Below are 6,831 nucleotides of genomic sequence, written 5' to 3'. Positions count from 1 at the left end.
CGACATCAACATCACTGCCGCTCATCTATGCCATAGATTCGTCATCGACAACAACCACTCCACCATTTTGACACCCTCAACCGTAAGCAAGGACGGTAATCTCGATGACATATTTGTCTACTCCTTGCCATTACATTGATAACCACCATAGCCCAATTTTGCGTATCTTTGCCTATCGAGACTAGCCTTTGAGTATTGCCGACAATGTGACTTGTGCACATTAGTGATCATACTTCCCATTGCATACTTACCATATCATCTCGGTACATATCTTGGTATCATCTTTTGTGTCACAAAGTTGTCATCGCATACACAATTGCTATCTTGGTTCGTGAAGCATTGCATTAGAAAAGAGCCCAAAAGAGAAAGAACCATACAAGTTTTTAAGCAAAAGGGAAAGATAAGCAAAGAACTTTTAAGCAAGAACCATAGCATCATACTACATTAAGATTGTCATACTCGATCATCTTGGATCATATCATTGGAATACTGTGACACCCTCGATTTGGCCGTACATTAATCATACACACAAATGTGTACGATCAAGATCAAGGACTCACGAGAAGATATCACAACACAACTCTAGACACAAATAAAATAATACAACCTTTATATTACAATCCAGGGGCCTCGAAGGCTCGAATACAAATGCTTGAAGACACAAGAGTCAACGGAAGCAATAATATCTGAGTACAGACATAAGTTAAACAAGATTGCCTTAAGAAGGCTAGCACAAATTAGCAACGATCGGAAAGGCAAGGCCTCCTGCCTGGGACCTCCTAACTACTCCTCTAAGCCAAACTCCACGTAGAAACATCCTCGGGATCCTCTGGCTCCTGGAATCCATCATCTGGTTGCGACATCCGAGAAGAAAGGAAAAGGGGGGAAAAGAGGGAGCAAAGCAACCGTGAGTACTCATCCAAAGTACTCGCAAGCAAGGATCTACACTACATATGCATTGGTATCAATGAAATGGGTAGATCTATGGACTGAACTGCAGAATGCCAGAATAAGAGGGGGATAGCTAGTCCTATCGAAGACTACGCTTCTGGCAGCCTCCATCTTGAAGCGTACAGAAGAGAGTAGATGGTAAGTTCACCAAGTATCATCGCATAGCATAATCCTACCCGACGATCCTCTCCTCATCGCCCTGTTAGAGAGCGATCACCGGATTGTATCTGGAACTTGGAAGAGTGTGTTTTATTAAGTATCCGGTTCTAGTTGTCATAAGGTCAAGGTACAACTCTGGGTCGTTCTTTTATCGAGGGACACGGCTATTCGAATAGATAAACTTCCCTGCAAGGGTGCACCACATTTCTCAACATGCTCAATCCCTCTGGCCGGACACACTTTTCTGGGTCATGCCCGGCCTCGGAAGATCAACATGTCGCAGCCCTACCTAGGCACAACAAAGAGGTCAGCACGCCGATCTAACTCCTATGCACACAGGGGTCTGGGCCCATCGCCCATTGCACACCTGCACGTTGCGTACGCGGCCGGTGAGAAGACCTAGCAACCTCCATTACAAAGGAAGTTGCGTTGCGCGATCCCACCCGGCACGCACCGTTGAGTCGCAGACGTCAAGAAGGCTTCGGCTGATACGACGACGTCGACTGCCCATAACTGTTCCCGCGTAGTTGGTTAATGCGTATAGGCCAGTGGCCAGACTCAGATCAAATACCAAGATATTGTTAAGTGTGTTATTTTGAAGTAACCGTGGACGCCGACCAGAGCCGGGTCCACCTCTCTCCTAGGTGGTGTCAACCTGCCCTATCGCTCCGCCACAAAGTAGCCATCAGGGTGAAGGAAATATGCCCTAGAGGCAACAATAAAGTTGTTATTTATATTTCCTTATATCATGATAAATGTTTATTATTCATGCTAGAATTATATTAACCAGAAACTTAGTATATGTGTGAATACATAGACAAATAGAGTGTCACTAGTTTGCCTCTGCTTGACTAGCTCGTTGAATCAATGATGGTTATGTTTCCTAACCATAGACATGAGTTGTCAATTGATTAACGGGATCACATCATTAGAGAATGATGTGATTGACTTGACTCATCCATTAGTTTAGTTTGTTGCTATTGCTTTCTTCATGACTTATACATGTTCCTATGACTATGAGATTATGCAACTCCCGAGTACCGGAGGAACACTTTGTGTGCTACCAAACGTCACAACGTAACTGGGTGATTATAAAGGTGCTCTACAGGTGTCTACGATGGTACTTGTTGAGTTGGCATAGATCGAGATTAGGATTTGTCACTCCGATTGTCGGAGAGGTATCTCTGGGCCCTCTCGGTAATGCACATCACTATAAGCCTTGCAAGCATTGTGACTAATGAGTTAGTTGCGGGATGATGCATTACGGAACGAGTAAAGAGACTTGCCGGTAACGAGATTGAACTAGGTATGAGATACCGACGATCGAATCTCGGGCAAGTAACATACCGATGACAAAGGGAACAACGTATACCGTTATGCGGTTTGATCGATAAAGATCTTCGTAGAATATGTAGGAGCCAATATGAGCATCTAGGTTCCGCTATTGGTTATTGACCGGAGACTAGTCTCGATCATGTCTACATAGTTCTCGAACCCGTAGGGTCCGCACGCTTAAAGTTTGGTGACGATCGGTAATATGAGTTTATGTGTTTTGATGTACCGAAGGTAGTTCAGAGTCCTGGATATGATCACAGACATGACGAGGAGTCTCGAATGGTCGGGACATAAAGATCGATATATTGGAAGCCTATATTTGGACATCGAAATAGTTTCGGGTGAAATCGGGATTTTACCAGAGTACCGGGAGGTTACTGGAACCCCCCGGTAAATGTATGGGCCTTATTGGGCCATAGTGGAGAGAGAGAGAGGAGACCAGGGCAGGCCGCACGCCCCCTCCCCCTCTGGTCCGAATTGGACTAGGAGGGGGGGCCTTTCCTTCCTCCGTCTCTCCCCCTTCCTTCTCTCCTAGTCCAACTAGGAAGGGGGGGGATCCTACTCCCGGTGGGAGTAGGACTCCTCCTGGCGCACCCTGCTAGGGCCGGCCGGCCTCCCCCCTTGCTCCTTTATATACGGGGGCAGGGGCACCCCAAGACACACAAGTTGATCGATTGATCTTTTAGCCGTGTGCGGTGCCCCCCTCCATCATAATCCACCTCAGTCATATCATAGCGGTGCTTAGGCAAAGCCCTGCGTCAGTAGCATCATCATCACCGTCATCACGCCGTCGTGCTGACGGAACTCTCTCTTGAAGCTCTACTGGATCGGAGTTCGTGGGACGTCACCGAGCTGAACGTGTGCTGAACTCGGAGGTGCTGTACGTTCGGTACTTGGATCGATCGGATCGTGAAGACGTACGATTACATCAACCGCATTCTCTAATGCTTCCACTTATGGTCTACGAGGGTACGTGGAAGACACTCTCCCCTCTAGTTGCTATACATCAACATGATCTTGCGTGTGCGTAGGAAATTTGTGAAATTACTGCGTTCCCCAACACAGGGGGCTGTCGGGAACCCAGACCCATCACTACCTGGATAGAACCACCTGCCCCTTCAGCCCCCATCTCCGAACAGTAACATAAGTAATATAATAGTATAGTATAGTGTATATCTGTGATCACCTCCCGAGTGATCACGGCCCAGTAATATAGCATGGCAGACGGACAAGAGTGTAGGGTCACTGATGATAAACTAGCATCCTATACTAAGCATTTAGGATTGCAGGTAAAGGTATCAACAATTGTAGCAACAATGACAGGCTATGCATCAAGATAGGATTAATAAAAAGCGTAACATGCTACACTACTCTAATGCAAGCAGTAGAGAAAAGAATAGGCAATATCTGATGATCAAGGGGGGGGCTTGCCTGGTTGCTCTGGCAAGAAGGGTTCGTCATCGATGTAGTCGATCATAGGGGTACCGAGAGCGGTCTCGGGGTCTACCGGAAAGAAGTAACAGAGGGGAACACAATAAATAACAGAGCAACCAAAGCATCACAAAAGCATAACATGGCAATACGCGGTGCTAGAGGTGACCTAATGCAATACTAGGTGATGTCGGCAAAGGGGGGAAACATCCAGGAAGTATTTCCAGTGTTTCGCGTTTTTGGACAGACGGACCGGAGGGGGAAACTTGCATGTTTGCTATGCTAGGGATGCGTGGCGGGTGAACGGGCTGCGTATTCGAATTCGTCTCGTCGTTCTGAGCAACTTTCATGTACAAAGTTTTTCCATCTGAGCTACGGTTTATTTTTTTTAATGATTTTTCAAAGTTTTAAAGTTTTTCTAACATTATTTATTAATTCGAATTAAATAAGAAAAAACTATGTCGGCAGCACTAAAAGGGGATTAGCCCCTTCATCCACAAGGGGCCGACCTCCATTATAGAAGGCCAAGCGGCCTCGCCAGGCACGCACGCCTGCGTGCGCACTGGCGCTTGGCGGCTGCGGCCAGGAGCAGCAGGCCGGGGCCTTGGGGAGGGCGCGAAGGCAGGGCTCCCGCGGAGAGCGGCGCGTGGGGAGGCACCGGCGGCCACGGCGGTTGCAGCAGGCATCGGCGGCAGGAAAAATCGGCAGCAGTGGGCAAGAGCGGGGGCGGGCGCGGCCGGCCGGAGGAGGGGCACCGGCGAGCAGGAAGCAGCGGGGCGGCTGAGGGCATGCGAAGCCAGGGCGCGAGCGGCCTGCGGGTAGCGCCCCGGCCTGCGGGTAGCGCCCCGGCCGGCGGGGAGCGGCGCTAGGCGGCGGGGATTCGTAACAGCGCAGCTGGGGCGCGGGTCGGGCGAGCGAATGGGCGTCGTGAGCACGAGAGGGGAGGCGAACGCGGGCAGAGGAGGCGTGTGGGTACGGCGGCCGCCGGCGGTTGAGGCGTGCTAGCGGACGGCGGCGGGGCCAGCGAAGCGTGTCGTGAGCGCGAGAGGGGGAACACGGTTACACGGGACGCGGGGAGCAGCAACAACAATGGAGCAGCGGCAACAACAGCAAAAAGCAGCAACGGCAAAGCATCAGTAGAAAACTGCGGCTAGGCATCAGCAGGTGCAAGTAGTAGTGCAGAGCAGCAGCAGTACAAGGTGCAGCGGGAACGAGTGGTAGTAGTAGCGAACGGACGTGGCTGCGACGCGCGTACATGGACGCAAAGCTACGGTGGCAACTACGGTGAAGGCTGTGGTTACAGATCGAAGGGGATAAGTAGGGGAACTGGTCGAGGGCCTCACCGCGAAGCTCGTGGGCGTGTTCGGGGAGGCCGGGGCGGTTCGGTGGTGGAGAACTCGACGGCGACGACCGGCGGCAAAAGTTGAAGAAGGCGGTCGATTTGGTCGAGGTGGGTGCTCCGAGCTCGAGTTGATCCACGTAGGGGAAGTAGGGGAGGCTGGTGGAGCTCCTGGTGCAAGCTCGGCCGGAGGGGACGACAGCGGCCGCGGAGACGATGAGGCAGCGACAACGGCAGCACCTTGGACGCAGTGAATCAGGAGAGGAATGGACGAGGGGAAGAATAGAGCTAGCGTTTCGGGAGGGTGCGCTGGCGACGTCTTAACCAAGGGGGGCGAACCACGGGATGGACGACGCGTGTGCATTGACGACTTGAACAAGCGCTCTGCCTCCAGCGCGATGGGGATGAACAGAAGGTTGAAGGAGACTAGAGGTGGGCTGGGTTAGCTACTGGCCCTTTGGGCTTTAGGTGTACAGTAGTTAGGTATCCCCCATTTGTTTATTTTTCTATTTCTATTTATTCTCTGATTTCTTTTATTTACCACAGTTCTGCACTTCCTTAAAATACCAATTGAATTTTATTCATCATGAAACTTGTCACTTAAATACTTCACAATATTTTGGGATGACATCCAAAGTTTGAGGTCAATTGGAATTGTATAAATATTTGCTTATTTTGAAAAGGCTATTTTATTTGTCGTTGGACCACTTTATAAATTCAAAGGGGTTAATTGGTGGGTCAAATAAGGTTGGGTTCAACATGACAAATGATCAGGGGAATTATTGAACAATGCAAACATTTTAGTTTTAAGGTTTGAAAACTTTTACCGTTTGACTTTATTTTAAATTTGAATTTGATTCGTTTTGAACCATCGCGAGACCGACAATAGTAATCCTGGTGACATGGCCTCATCAGTAGATGGTTACTGTAGCTTAATTATCTGGACGTCACAATTCTCCTCCACTACAAGAAATCTCGTCCCGAGATTTAAGAGGTAGTGTAAGGGGAAATGTTTGGTAACGAATCTAGCGGGTCTTTTTGGTCTTGCTTGCTCTTCTGAAAGAAGTTGATCCCTATGGTTGATGCCTTTAGCCCTCTGCTTCAGAGTATCGTGACAAAGTTGCCATTCTTCCTTCAGGATCTTCATCATACTTACTGAAAAGATAAGAGGGAAAAACTCGGAAAGGACGAAGCTCAACACATGTTAGGTACCTGGGGGGTATCTCAGTGAACAAGGCATAGGGGCATCTCTCGAGTTGAAATTCAAGAAAGACATCGAGAGCAAAGTAAGAAAGCCCAATAAAAAGTTGCAAGCAGATAGACAATCGTTTGATGCCTGAGCCGATCATCTCTAGGAAGACGGCTCGTGATTTACATATGGAGCCCAGCGTGAGGAATAACATTGGGGACATGGATGTAAAAGAGAGTCAGGTTTTGATCCTGTGTAACTGTGGGTTATGGGCCCACCATGTGGGTTAAAAGTAGGAAGGGCGGTGACGTCTTGCATGATCATGTAAGCAAGGCATGTCAGAGGATAGCCGGTCAGTTATGATGGAAACAAGGTTGGTACCAAGGGCGAGGGACGAAGAGAACCATTTTCCTGCTTGTTGAACGAG

At 49.1% G+C, this 6,831-nt stretch overlaps 1 long non-coding RNA gene across 1 annotated transcript; it reads right to left on the bottom strand.

Moving 5' to 3' along the window:
* Positions 1 to 440: 440 nt before the first annotated feature.
* On the bottom strand, positions 441 to 6,398 carry LOC125522943 (uncharacterized). The gene is made up of 2 exons (XR_007290063.2): positions 5,220 to 6,398; positions 441 to 850 (listed from the first exon to the last, which is right to left on the bottom strand). It is a non-coding gene; the product is annotated as an uncharacterized LOC125522943 (long non-coding RNA).
* Positions 6,399 to 6,831: the final 433 nt, after the last annotated feature.

This window comes from Triticum urartu, chromosome 1A (assembly GCF_056163025.1).
Source record: "Triticum urartu cultivar PI428250 chromosome 1A, HENAU_Tu73, whole genome shotgun sequence".
Classification (NCBI taxonomy): domain Eukaryota; kingdom Viridiplantae; phylum Streptophyta; class Magnoliopsida; order Poales; family Poaceae; genus Triticum; species Triticum urartu.
This window is presented reverse-complemented; position numbering and strand designations above follow the sequence as displayed.